This window comes from Bufo gargarizans, chromosome 4, assembly GCF_014858855.1.
Source record: "Bufo gargarizans isolate SCDJY-AF-19 chromosome 4, ASM1485885v1, whole genome shotgun sequence".
NCBI classification, from domain to species: Eukaryota; Metazoa; Chordata; class Amphibia; order Anura; family Bufonidae; genus Bufo; species Bufo gargarizans.
The window spans coordinates 56,315,993-56,331,340 of NC_058083.1; the positions used below are offsets into that span (position 1 = coordinate 56,315,993).

The following is a 15,348-nucleotide window of genomic DNA, read 5'->3' on the forward strand; positions in this document are numbered from 1 at the left end:
CTAACTATGAGGCATAGAAGCAATGGAACGTACAGTGCGGTCCGTCGTAACGGAAGTGCGTCATACAGCCATAAATGAAGCGCAATGGTAAGGAGAGATATGCTGGGCTGGTGGAACGCAAAATGCGGTCCATCGTACTGGAAGAGCGCTTATAATTCTGATCTCAGATCGCATGCTCTAATTGTAACTAGCGATTGGAAGAAAGTAGAGAGACGTTCCAACCTGAGACGCATGCTATAGATAAGAGAGAATGACTAAATAGAAACAGACCGAAGTTAGGCTATTATTGTGTCAGGAAAACAAAAAACGGGGAGGGAAGGGACTATACAGCCCCAGGGGGTCCCAAAAGGATATTTGTGTATATTATTAACCATTTATGGTTAGAAGCAAGGCAGGAATTCAACCTATACACTGGTAAGGATACCAGAAATTAAAGCTAATACTAAACAATACTGTAGTTGGTTAAGTACAGTTACAGAAAACATGCAAAGGAGATCTGTTCATTAAAGCCCAGAGGACTCATGGTTTTAAGGCAGTGGATCCATTGGGCCTCCTTGCATAGAAACCTCTTGTCCCAATCACCCCCACGGGGAATTTACATACCACCTCTATCACCTGGAATTTCAACACTTTATAGTCCCCATGATGATATTCGAGAACATGACGTGCAATTGTTTTTTTCCCTCAAGTAAGCCTTTAATTATTCTCTTAATCAGGATAGGCATTCCTTACTCACCTCCAATACATGTCCAGATCACGGGAATAATACAATGAGGATTATTGGCACCTATGATGTTCAAAACCAAAAAATCCTGGGTATCCTGAGAAGGTTTTGGGGTATTCTTTTATCGTAACCTGATTCAAGGGATTGTATCCCCCCTAAACATTTATCACATACAGGAGAGGAAGATCTATTAAGGACAGATTGGTACATAGCCATTAACAATGACCTCAAAACGAAGGTATATGGCTTAACCACAGACCATGCGGTACTTTTAAATGTGGAAATGATTGCATATGCTGTCCCATTATTCTCAAATCTACCAGCTTTTCCAGTGTTTTCACAGGTAAAAGTTACTCCATTAGGTATTTAGCGAATTGCAGAACCCATGGAGTTGTCTATTTATATACGTGTCAATGCCCATTAAATTATGTGGGTAAGACAAAACGTAAGCAAAGACGGAGGGTGGGTGATCATATTGGTGATATTAATAACCAGAGGGAAAAACTAATTGCGTGACATGTTCTCAAGTATCATCATGGGGACTATAGAGTGTTGAAGTTCCAGGTGATAGAGGTGGTGTGTAAATCCCGCCATGGGGGTGATTGGGAAAAGAAGATTCTCTGCAAGGAGGCCCAGTGGATTCATCACCTTAAAACTGTGAGTCCTCTGGACTTTGCATGTTTTTTGTAACTGTACTTAAAAAACTACAGTATTGTTTAGTATTAGCTTTCATTTTAGGTATCCTTACCAGTGTATAGGTTGAATTCCTGCCTTGCTTCTAACCATAAATGGTTAATAATATAGACATATAACCTTTTGGGACCCCCTAAGCGCTCTTATGATTCTGAGCTATCCTGGGGCTATCCCTTTTTTGTTTTCCTGGCACAATAATTGCTTACCTTTGGTCTGTTGCTATTTAGTCATTCTCTCTATAGCATGTGTCTCAGGTTGGATCGCCTCTCTACTTTCTGCCAATCGCTAGTAACAATTAGAGCATATGAATTGAGATCAGCATTTTAAGTAGAGATGAGCGAATTTTAAAAAAATTATATTTGACCGGGGGGCGGAGCTAGCCGTGAGCCGAGATGGCCGCTTAGTCTCAGAGCTCCTCACAGACGCTGCTGCCTTTTTAGCATAACGGGTGCTATATTCCCTTGTCATGGTGAAAACCAACAAAGACAGAAGCGATTCTGCCTCAGGCATGCAGAAACCGAGTCATACTCAAGCGGAGATGGATCGTTTTCTTAAAAAGAGAAGTTTCTCCCCGGCTCACAGATCTAAGATGGCGCCAGAGGGTGCCAGAGCTGCCGCGCAGACTGAAGATTCGGATGGTGAAAGTTCATGCGCCATGTCGGAAGGAGCAGAGAATACGGATCTCCCGCTGTCCAGAGCCTTCTTTAAGAAGACATTATACAAAGCATTGCAACCCCTGCACAAAGACATCTCGGACATTAAGACGGAGGTAAAACAAATCGGGGGGAGAGTCATGGCATTAGAAGAAACGCAGGCGGCGATAGTCTCCCACGGGGAAGCCGTCCGAAAGGTCCTACAAGGCCATAATTCCTATATTACTTCTGCTCTTCTCCACTTAGAAGACCAGGAGAATAGAAGCAGGCGGAAGAATGTCTGCATAAGGGGGGTACCTGAGACCGTTCCCCCTGGGGAGATCACTAAAGCGGTTACGGCCATTTTCACCTCTCTAGTGGGAGAGGAAAAAGCCTCCCAGATTATAATCGAGAGAGCCCACAGGGCCTTGAGGTCAAAACCGCCTGATAACGGTCCCCCAAGAGATATAATTTGCGGACTTTTAAATTATCTGGACACTGCCTCTATACTAAGGGCCGCAAGAGAATCGAAGGAGACTTTATATAATGGAGCCCGCATACAGTTCTACCAAGATCTAGCTTCCAGCACCTTGGCAAAAAGGAGGGCGCTAAAACCCGTAACTGAAGCGCTCAGATCGCATAAGCTTCCAGTAAGGTGGCTGTTTCCTTTCGGCCTGGCCACTTCCAAAGCGGGGCAACAGATTATTATCAGAACACCGCAGGACTTAGCGGATGCATGGGGAAAGCTTGAGATTGATCCTGTGGAGGTACAACCTTGGATGCCCGTACCAGAAGACCTGGGTATCCCTGGCCTGCCGGAGATTCCTACATGGCAGGTTGTTAAGAAGCCAAAGTCTCCAAAGAATAGGAAGATCACTTGAGGAACTGTGAAGCATTCCTCAGCATCTCCTCTTCAATTCCTTGGTCACCTAGCCCCGATGACCATAGGGGGTCATCTGGCGACCCTCTAGTAATAGCTGTTTTATGGTTCCATACGTTATGGTCTAAAGGTTATACATATATGCGTTTTATGATTATCATATGACACTGTTGACAGGTCACCTTTGCAAGCATGTGTTTGGGCCGAACTTGCTGACCACCAATTTAGGGTGGTGGGTGGGCCTAAGTTCACATCCGCCATCTCTCTCCAGTGTCATATCCTATTTGCAATAGTCTTAAATGCCTATAATGACTTTTTTCACCTTTTTCAGATTTATCTGCATCTGTTTTGCAGGTTCCTTCACCCGTTATACAATTAAGGTGTATTATCAGATTTTTACACAAGGCAGCTAGTCTAGATGCCAAAGGTTCTCCCTCCCTCTCAGCCGGGGTGGAGTGTTTCTGCGGGACGGCCTTGCCCTCCTCAGACTCTGTCTAGGGGTGGCGGGGCTGGGTCCAAGGAAACGCCGGCACCTCACCTTCAGAACACACTTCTCGTATATGCTTACACCTGGTTCTCTACTGACGTTCCTTGTAAAAATTGGTTTCCCCCAGTTATTCACACCTATAAGGCGCTTGAGATGCAAACATTGTCATTGGTCTTAAGGCGATATGGCTAGCTTAAAAGTTTTGTCCCATAATGTGAATGGGCTTAATGCCCCTCAAAAAAGAAGACAGATCATCAACTTGCTTTATAAACAAAAGGCTGATATAGTTTTATGGCAGGAAACCCATTTCTTCCCAAGTCCAAATACTCCCAATGGTTCCATGCTACTCACTCATCTGCCTCTAGAGGCGTATCGATAGCTATAAGCCCATCTATTCCATTCCACCTCGTTAAATCTTATATCGACCCGGAGGGTCATCTACTTATAATCCAGGGTACCATCTTTAATTTTAAGATTACAATAGCAAATGTTTATGCCCCTAACTCTCGCCAGGTCCCATGGCTGATTAAAACACTCAAGAAAATTAAAGATTTCTCTGAAGGTATGTTAATAGTAGGCGGTGACTTCAACATCTCGCTTGACACCCCCACGATTAAACCCTCCAGCCTAAATAGAAAACAAATAGTGAGATTGATGACTGCCTTGGCAGAACTGCACCTGATTGATGTCTGGAGGACTTTACACCGTTCAGAGAAAGATTTCACTTTCTTTTCACATGTCCACAATTCATACAGTAGGATAGATTATTTATTTCTACCAGATTCCTAATCCTATATACAATGTGTTCAGGGTACTGAGATAGGGAACTTAGTGGTTTCGGATTATGCTCCCATTAATATGTCCCTCTCTTTACAGTGTCTTCCACATAAGGTATGGTCGTGGAGGTTAAACACCACTCTCCTGGAATCACAAAACCACTTAGACGATTTAAGGGACAAACTAGAGAACTATTTCAGATATAATGCCACCCCTGAAACTTCTACGCCAATACTTTGGGAAGCCCACAAAGCCTATATAAGGGGAGAGTTGATTGCTATGGGCTCATATGTTAAAAAGAAATCGACAAAAGAACTACTTTCTTTACTATCTCAGATACAGACACAAGAAAAATTACACAAATTAACAAACTCAGAAGTCCACAAAGAAGCCCTGACAATTCTAAGACGAAAAGTTAAAGACCTTCTCAATATTAAAGAAACCAAGTCCCTTTTATGCTTAAAGAGTAAAATATATGGACATGGAGACAAGGGAAACAAAATGATGGCCCACTTAATTAAAAAGAGGAGGGAAAAAACCTTTATCTCATCAATTAAGTGCGACCCTTCCTTGAGAGTTACTTCCACCACCCTTATAGCTAAATCTTTCCAGACGTTTTACTCTAATCTATACAATCTCCCTGTTCCAAATAGTGATTTGGATCCCCCTGGGAAAGCCAGCATGAGCCCCATAGAAAAATTTCTATCCTTGCTTAAGGTACCCTCTCTTTCAGATGAAGAACAGCAGTCGCTCCTTGAGCCTTTTTCCATGTCCGAAGTTGATAAGGTGCTTGGCTCTATCCCCATAGGGAAGAGTCCGGGTCCAGATGGCCTCCCCATCATTTATTACAAGAAGTTCAAGGAGCGGTTGCTTCCCCACTTTACTAATTTATGTAATTCACTGTTGGAGGGTGCGTCTCTAGCTCCACAGGCCTTGAGGGCCCATATAACTATCTTACATAAAGAGGGAAAGGACCCTGAGGAATGTGGGAGCTACCGACCCATCTCATTATTAAACTGCGACTTGAAATGGTGGTCTAAATTACTAGCGTATAGGATCTCCCCTCTTCTTAACAAACTCATCGACCCGGAACAAGTGGGGTTTGTCCCGGGAAGGGAAGGGAAACATAATATTTGGAGGTTGATCCACTTGATTCACAACTCCCAAGTCACAAAAACACCTATGCTATTATTAGGAACTGATGCGGAGAAGGCATTCGACAGGGTAAACTGGGATTTTATGAGAGCCACCTTGCTAAAATTTGGTTTCCCCTCGATATTTGTCTCGGCCATTTTTTCGCTATATTCATGCCCCACAGCACAAGTGTTGGTTAATGGGACCCTGTCGGATGCCTTCCCCATCAAAAATGGGACCAGACAAGGATGCCCCCTTTCACCCCCCCTTTTCATTCTATGCCTAGAAATGCTCCTCCTTAAATTTAGGCAATCGGACAAGATACAAGGCATATCTCTTGGTCAATACCACCATAGGTCTGCAGCATTTGCAGATGACCTATTAATAGTAATTTCCAATCCTGAAGAAGCACTCCCTACCATTATGTCCTTATTTGATGAATATAGTGCAGTGTCCAATTTTAGGATCAATTTTTCTAAATCAGAAGCCCTCTCTATTAACATACCAAATAATGTTTTAACCTCACTTAAACGCTCCTCTGTGTTTAAATGGCCCACATCATCAATTAAGTTTTTAGGTGTAAATGTCCCTGCCAATTTGAGCCTATTGTTTAAACTCAATTATATCCCATTAATTTCTAAAATTAGATCCTTCATCACCTCTTTAAAAGTCCCTTTTATGTCGTGGTTTGGAAGGAAAAATCTTCTTTCTACATTTGTCCTACCCCAATTTCTATATCTATTCCAAGCCCTTCCGATACATATCCCTACTTCCTATTACTCTCAAATCAGAAGCATATTTTCTTCCTTCCTGTGGAATACTAAGAGACCTAGACTAGCTTATTCCATCCTCTCACAGAAAAGATATAAAGGGGGTATATCACTACCGGATATGGCGCTATACCATAGAGCCATTCAATTAGCTAGATGGGCGCTCTTAACTAATGACAAAATAAACACTCCTTTTCTAGCTATCAAAAGGGCGATGCTTGGGATACACAGGAATGCTGTCTTATGGTCACAAGAAGCTCCTCTCTCTCTTTGTCCGGAGATGGACGTACTAACCAAAAGTATGATTCTTGTTCACCGTAATTCTCCAGTAGCCCCTCCTAAAGGGAATAGGTTATCTAAACTAGCCCCGCTAGATGTTCTTCCTTACCTCTCTGATAAGATGGGTTGTAGGGTTAAGAGCTGGTGGCACTCCTTAGGAGATGTTAGAATAGGTGAGGTGATGAAATCCAATCACGTGCTGCCTTTGGAAGACATTTTTGCCAAACTAGGTAGTAAGACTCCTTCCCCAATCCAAAAATTGGATTTTAGAAACACCTGCAAAAAGTTTGAGAAAGACTCAGGTTTTGAGCTCTCTGAGCCAACGTGGCTAGAAAATTTTTCTATATTACCCAACCCCCTGAAGAGGTCACTATCTATCACGTATGATAATCTTTTAAAAATGTCTAGAAGAGCTAAGCCTTATTTCATACGTCTATGGGAAAAAGATTTAGGGAGAGGTTTTACAGATTCTGAATCTTCATATATTCTATCTCATGCAACTGGATTCTCCACATGCACTCGCTTTCAGGAAAATTCTTATAAAACAGTCACAAGGTGGTATAGAACCCCAGCATACTTGTCCACCATTGGTCTCTCCCCTAACGACCGGTGTTGGAGATGTCTTGCGGAAGGCGGGACCATGGTTCATATATGGTGGTCATGCCCTCTACTAACGCAATTTTGGAAAGGTGTCGAGAGATCTATTAATACGATCTGCGCCACCTCCATAACACTCTCTCCTGAATTAGTATTGCTGTGGATTCCAACCCCTGATTTCCGCCCCTCTAAGCATAATCTCCCCACACATATGATTGCCACAGCGAAACTGCTTATTCCAACTAAATGGAAAGACACTACTCCCCCAGATCTAAAAATGTGGTATGACAGAATGCACCAACTGCATAGGATGGAGGAATTAATGGGCTGGGCACGTGGTAATAGAAGTAAATATTTAGAGGTCTGGTCTCCTTGGAAAAAAGCACTAGAGGTGAAGGATACTGAGGTTCTGGACCAGTTGGGAGCTGCCACATCACATTAAATGGGATAAATACCTTGATTTATTATTTCTCTGCTACTTGTCGCACATACCAATGTACTCTTATGGTAACAACGCCCTGTCAGGGTCAATTAATTGCTTAACTCTAAGTGCCTTTTCCTCTTCTTACTCCCCACCCCCCTTTTTATGTTACATACCTTTTGTTGAATGTACTCTGAAGGTTTACTGAACTCCGGATATGATTTTGTCCATAGAATGCAACTATTGTAAATGCAATATTATACATCTCATGACAATTTTATGGAATGTCATTTTGTGATTTTGCTTTTGTTATACTTGAAACAATAAAGAGAGATTTACAAAAAAAAAAATTATATTTGACCGGTTCGCCGAATAAAAAAAAAAAGTTGCTCAGAACCGAATTTGCAGCGAATCGCGTAAAAAAATGCTCTTTCCGGGCTGCAGAGAGCCTTTATAGTGGTGTAGAACACTGTGCCTTGCAGTAACACGCATAGGGAGTCTGCTGTGGCAGTGAAATAATACTGTGAGTCAGTATGACATGCAGATGACAGGCGTCGCACTTAGAATCACTGCACACTTCTCTTATTTGGGCAGTTACAGGGACAAAACTGACCATATAACTGAAGTATGAACTCAGCCTCACAGGTCGATGTTAGTGTCAAGCAGAATTACACTCCTTTTCCACCTTTGTCAGTAGAGATGTCGCGAACATAAAATTTTCCGTTCGCAAACGGCGAACGCGAATTTCCGCAAATGTTCGCGAACGTGCGAACCGGGCGAACCGCAATAGACTTCTATAGGAAGGCGAATTTGAAAACCCACAGGGACTTTTTGTGGCCACAATAGTGATGGAAAAGTTGTTTCAAGGGGACTAACACCTGGACTGTGGCATGCCGGAGGGGGATCCATGGCAAAACTCCCATGGAAAATTACGTAGTTGACGCAGAGTGTGGTAAGTTGAAATCGCAATGCGATTTATAGAACTTTAATTAATCGCATTGCGATTTCAACTTTCTCAAATCCGACAGTACATTCTAGCATGGAGTCGTTCCCATGGTGATGGGGACGCTCCATGAGCACGGAAGTCAGCAGAAGTTCTAAGTTGAAATCGCAATGCGATTTATAGAACTTGAATTAATCGTATTGCGATTTCAACTTAGAGCTTCTGCCGACTTCCGTGCTCATGGAGCTTCCCATCACCATGGGAACGGCTCCCTGCTAGAATGTACTATTCGGATTTGAGAAAGTTGTAATCGCAATGCGATTAATGCAGGTTATATTAATCGCATTGCGAATTCAACTTAGAGCTGCTGGGTTCCTAATGGTTGTATTGCTAGTATATAACGAAGATTGAGAATATAGTGCTATATTCGCTATATTCGTCAATTCTAGCAATCGCAATGCGATTAATATAACCTGCATTATTCGCATTGCGATTACAACTTAGATCTGAGTTTCTAATGGTTGTATTGCTAGAATTTACAACGAATATAGCACTATATTCTCAATCTTCGTTATATTCTATCAATATAACCATTAGGAACCCAGCTCTAAGTTGTAATCGCAATGTGATTAATATAACCTGTATTAATCGCATTGCGATTACAACTTTGTGACACTGCAGCTTCAGAATTAATCTAAGATGGATGCTGTCCTTGCTTTTTGATAGGCGGTGGGAGGGTCTGGGAGGGAGGGTATGCTGATTGGCTGGAATGTGTCTGCTGACTGTGAGGTACAGGGTCAAAGTTTGCTCAATGATGACGTATAGGAGGCGGACCAAACATCGCATATGTTCGCCCACCGCGGCGAACGCGAACATGCGATATTCGCCGGGAACTGTTCGCCGGCGAATAGTTCGGGACATCTCTATTTGTCAGCGGATTCCACATAGATGTCAACAGAACCTGCTCTATTAAACACTTATACAAGTAGAGCCCCGGACAGAGTGGAGAGGGTGTCAGCAGTAAGTTTGTGTTGATGTCACTGATTATTTTGCCCTTCCTCTGATCCGTCAGAACAATTACCCACAAAAAACGTATCCTGTCTGTTGAGCATCCGCCTTCACTCGGTCAGCATTTGGTCAGTAATCCATCAGTATTGCTAATGTAAAAAAAACAGGAGTGCATCCAAAACAGAGATGACAAGTGAATGGAATATCTGCATGTCTTATGTGTTTTGTACACACTCCTGCTTTTGGCTACCAAATCACAAGACAATTTATTTATTTATTTTTTGAACGGGGGAGAAAAAAAAAGTTTATTTCACAAACAGGACACAGCAGGCACAGAAAGGGCAAAACCACAAGATTTGAAAGACAAACTGAAAAAAAAATAGTGCTTCATCAACAAGAATGGATTGATGACCTCTGTCGGGTTAACCACGATGGTAATGCATATTGATCATAAAATGTATGGGGCAATGGCTGATAACTAGAGGACAGTCCAGCAAACAAGCAGACTCCAGCTCATTCCTACAGTGCAGGCTACACAATCACAGCTGGAAGGCAACTGGTCGGTACAGGCAACACCCAAAAATCTTCATAAATAAGCCTTAGTATGTGCATGTCTCACGGCCACTGTTACAGAACGGTATGAAGGTGTATAACATGTAGTAAGCACTGCAGGGATCATGTCTAAGACACGTAAGACGTCCGGGGGTCTCGAACATTGTGGACAAGTTCCGAGATGAGAGTCGTCCATGTGTTCAATACTGGATGTTATTGATGGCCAGCTCCATGAAGAATCCCAGCACTCGGATTAGGTAGTCCTTTACTGAGGAACTTTTCCTTCACAATGCGCTGATGCCACAGATGCCGTCACCTTGACGAGCTGGGTTGCTGATAAGTGGGTTCTAAAGTGTCGGAAGAAATGCGAGTAAAGACATTGGAATAAATTGTCCACTTCCGCCAATGTGACCTCGTCCTTTGATTTATGAATATCATTCCATAAAGTCTTGAAGTCCTCTGCTTGGATGGCATAAGAAATGTCCATGTGAGGTTCAACGGGCACAGAGAAAACAAGCTCTGTGGCCGACACTGATCCAGACACGTCATACCCGGTCCACATCACTGCTAGCCATGTAAGTGTCACGCAGTGATGAGGGAGGGAACACCACACCGACCACAGGAGGGAAAGGAAAAGGAACTAGGCCTCAAAGCTAAGGAAAAGGGAAACGGACATCACCTATGGAAACCCTAATCCTAGCCCTGACCTATCCATAGGAACAGACCTTGAGGGTAGGAATGGAACCCAAGAGACTGGAAACCCTGAATCACCCTAGGCTAGAGACGACCTGTTCCTTCCAATACGAAAGAACCAGCGTCTCCCTGAGGCCTAGTAACAAAGACAGTAGGGAAACAATAAAATATGAAAGGGAAGTAACACTTAACTTCTGAAGAGATTGGAGGAGCAGGAAATCAGAAGAGGACAACACACCAGCACTTCCAATACCAAACTGAAGCTATCAACCGCATAGCATGATGGGTGAAACCAGACTAAATAGAGGAGTAGTTATGACCACATAGCTACACCTGAGACAAGAGGTGTGGTCATTACCAGCAACAACAAAAGTAACCAAAGAGGTTGTTAGACAATATAACATGCAGCCAATCTCTTAGATCTTCTGACACCTGTCACGTTAGAAACAGGTACAGTAATGTCCTTGTCACGAACGTTCCCGCGACCGGTGGCAGGAGATTGGGGAGACTGGCAACACGTGGTTTGATCTGACAGGTTTTCCTTGTGGATCAATATGCGTCTGTGTTGTTTTTGGTAATGGCCACACCCCTTGCCTCAGGTGTTGCTAATGTGGTCATTTAACCTTCCTTATTTATAGTTGCTTCTCCCACAGTGCTGTGCAGTATAAAGCTTCAGTTTCAGTTGTGGATTGCTTGGCAGAGTTCCTGGTGCTTCCATAGCCCCTTTGAAGCAAAGTTTTTCCTTTCCCTTTTTGTATTTTGTTTGGGTTTGGTCTGTTGCTTTTCCCTATTGTTTGTATTAGGCCTGAAGGAGACTCCTGTTCGTCCTTCCTTTTGGAGGAACAGGTAGTCTCGTCCCTGCCATTAGTACCAGGGTCCTTATAGGGCTAGATAGGACTCTAGGTATTCCTTCGTATGAACACACCTACCTCTGGGGTCTGTTCATACTGGTAGTCAGTCAGGATTTTGGTTATGGCTTTACTAGGAGGTGTCCATCTTCATTTCCTAGTTCTCAGACCTAATTCCTTGTTCCCCCCTTCCCTCTTATGCTCGGTGTGGTGTTTCCCTCCCACACCAAAGCATGACAGTCCTGAGAACTGATCACCAGCTTACCAAAACAACAGTCAAAGTTTATTTGGAACCACGTCCCTACGATAGCCGTGAGCGTCTCTGAGCTGTTATACAGGAAGAGCGGGAGGGAAGTAAATGTCTCTGGTGACACCTCCAATAGATCGTCCTCTGTGTACAACCCGCAGAACCAACCTGTCGACACAATCCGGTCCTCTGTGCTTGCCTTGGTGAGTGGAGGCTTGGATTAAATCTGTTTGAGCACAGCCAGTGGATCTCTGTCCTTTCCTTTGAGTCCAGGTAAGCAGGAAAATTTGGCTTTTAGGTTCAGCTCTGAGACCACTTCAACGGTAAGACCCTTCTGCTTCTCGGCAGCTATGTGGGCAGACAGGTTCTTGGAATACTCTTTAAGTCTGGTGTATGAGAAATTATACATCGGTGTCATGCTGTACAGAGTCCATTGTTTTTGAAGTAGCAAAGCAGCCTGTGCATGATCAAGAGTTTCCTCCAAGGGGGTGTACTGTGGGATTTTTCTTTTAGACAAGATTTGCAATGCAGACAGTCAACGTGCACAGGTCAATCTCCCAGGAGGATAACTCGAGCTGTGAAAATGACTGCTCCTTCGTGCCGATGACCTACTTCTGGGGATTAACACCCCGTCGGTAGGTGTTTGCATACCCTTGCGATAAATGATGTTCACTGACTGTAAACAGAGATCTTGACAGACAAATGTATCAAACTCTGCCGCCACGTCTCCAGTCCCCTGACCAGCCATATTTACCAGCATCTGTTCCAGGACATGAAGCAGTGGAATTACGTTGTTCATAGTGTAATCCTGGTGACTGACAAATAACGTGGGCTCCTCAAAGGGCCTGAGCAAACGGCAGGTGTCACGCATGAGCTGCCACTGGCTGACATCGAAATTGCACAGGGGGGTACAACTGTTCGCTTGGATCATCCAGAAATATTTTATGGCCTTTCTCTGTCCGTACTTGTATAGTCGGTCCAAAATATGGAGGGTGAAATTCCAATGGGTGGAAACGTCGCATATCAGCCTATGTTGGGGGATGCTGTTCTGCCGTTGCAGTTTAAGAAAGGTGTGCTTTGCAGTATACAAGTGGCTGAAGTGCTTGCAAAGTTTCCTGGCCATTTTTAGGATGTCTTGCAGATGGGTGGAAGACTTCAGGAACCGCTTGACTAAATTAAACACGTGCCATGCAGGGCTCATGGCTGAGCCCTCCTTGATGCAGCGCCGATGTTCTTCCCGTTGTCGGTCACCATGGTTACAATTTTGAATTGTCACGAGGAAAGCCAGGATTAGATTTCTTGATGAAGGACACGGAGCTGTTTCTCCCCTGTGTGACTCCGTTCACCCAGGCAAACAAGTTGTAGAACAGCGTGACACCGCCATGCCCTGCACATGTGGTATGCTGGAGGAGCACTGTGAATTGTCCCTGCAATGGAGGCTGAGGACACGGTGGAGAATGAGGAGGTAGAGGAAGACATTGTCGCAGGACCAACGACGTGAGAACATGGAGGCGGAAGCGGCGTCACCTGGCCAAGTTGCTGGTGTAGCTGGGCAGAAACAACATTTACCAAGTGGACCGTAAAGGACATATATTTTCCTTGACCATAGTTATAGCTATCGACCAATTTTTCCCCAAAAGTATGTATCACAAGCAAATTTCACCAATGAATCGCTAATCGACGTAATTCGGTTCATACAGAAGAAAGTCTACAATCACCCATCAATTTTCTTGTATTCTTTTTCTTATTAATACACCCCAAAAAAATAAATATAACAATCACAATTCACTCAAGAACGGCTTATAGAATGTACATATCTATCCAAATAATAAACCCTGTAAATGGCTGTAGTACAATAAAGCTTCACAGCTGAACCGCATATATTTTTCTTTTGACACTAATAGATGGCAAAAAGGGCTTTAGAACATATAACTGCACTGCTGAAGGGCAAATAGGCCCTTATTTTTTTCCATTTATACACTCCACAAAAGGCTTTAGAACATATACAGTCATGTGAAAAAATTAGGACACCCTTTGAAAGCATGTGGTTTTTTGTAACATTTTTAAAAAAAGGTTATTTCATCTCCGTTTCAACAATACAGAGAGATTAAAGTAATCCAACTAAACAAAGAAAACTGAAGAAAAGTCTTTTCAAGATCTTCTGTAAATGTCATTCTACAAAAATGCCTATTCTAACTGAGGAAAAAGATAGGACACCCTCACATGTATTCCCTCTTAAATTGGCTCAGATCTCACACAGGTATATCACACCAGGTGCACATAATTAGTAGATCGTTACTCTGCATGTTGAATGAGGCTTGCCCTATTTAAACCTCAGACATTTAGTTTGGTGTGCTCCTGACTGTTGAAGTGAGAGTGAGCACCATGGTGAGAGCAAAAGAGCTGTCAGAGGACTTCAGAAAAAAGATTGTAGCAGCCTATGAGTCTGGGAAGGGATTTAAAAAGATCTCAAAAGATTTTGAAATCAGCCATTCCACTGTCCGGAAGATAGTCTACAAGTGGAGGGCTTTCAAAACAACTGCCAACATGCCCAGGACTGGTCGCCCCAGCAAGTTCACCCCAAGAGCAGACCGCAAGATGCTAAAAGAGGTCTCCAAAAACCCTAAAGTGTCATCTCGAGAACTACAGCAGGCTCTGGCTACTGTTGATGTAGAAGTACATGCCTCTACAATCAGAAAGAGACTGTACAAGTTTAACTTGCATGGGAGGTGTGCAAGGAGGAAACCTTTGCTTTCCAAGAGAAACATCGAGGCCAGACTGACATTTGCCAGAGATAAAGTTGACAAAGACCAGGACTTCTGGAATAATGTTCTTTGGACAGATGAGTCCAAAATTGAATTATTTGGACACAACAGCAGAGGACATGTTTGGCGTAAACCAAACACAGCATTCCAAGAAAAGAACCTCATACCAACTGTGAAGCATGGAGGTGGAAGTGTCATGGTTTGGGGCTGCTTTGCTGCAGCAGGACCTGGTCAGCTCACCATCATAGAATCCACGATGAATTCTACTGTGTATCAGAAGGTGCTTGAAGAACATGTGAGACCATCAGTTAGAAAATTAAAGCTGAAGCGGAACTGGACCATGCAACATGACAATGACCCAAAACATACTAGTAAATCAACCAAAGATTGGCTGAAAAAGAAGAAATGGAGAGTCCTGGAATGGCCAAGTCAAAGTCCAGATTTGAATCCCATTGAGATGCTGTGGGGTGACTTGAAAAGGGCTGTACGTGCAAGAAACCCCTCAAACATCTCACAGCTGAAAAAGTTCTGCATTGAGGAGTGGGGTAAAATTTCCTCAGACCGATGTCGAAGACTGGTAGATGGCTACAAGAACCGTCTCACTGCAGTTATTTCAGCCAAAGGAGGTAACACTCGCTATTAGGGGCAAGGGTGTCCTATCTTTTTCCTCAGTTAGAATAGGCATTTTTGTAGAATGACATTTACAGAAGATCTTGAAAAGACTTTTCTTCAGTTTTCTTTGTTTAGTCGGATTACTTTAATCTCTCTGTATTGTTGAAACGGAGATGAAATAACCTTTTATTAAAAATGTTACAAAAAACCACATGCTTTCAAAGGGTGTCCTAATTTTTTCACATGACTGTAACTGCACAGCTGAACGGCAAATATATTTTTCTTT

The 15,348-nt window shown here is 43.2% G+C and overlaps 1 protein-coding gene and 1 pseudogene across 1 annotated transcript in view; both read right to left on the reverse strand.

Annotated features, from left to right (window-relative positions):
* LOC122935579 overlaps nt 1-15,348 on the reverse strand; it is an 84,128-nt gene that overhangs the window by 8,099 nt on the left and 60,681 nt on the right. The window lies entirely within an intron of this gene.
* On the reverse strand, nt 10,098-12,334 carry LOC122935578 (annotated as a pseudogene).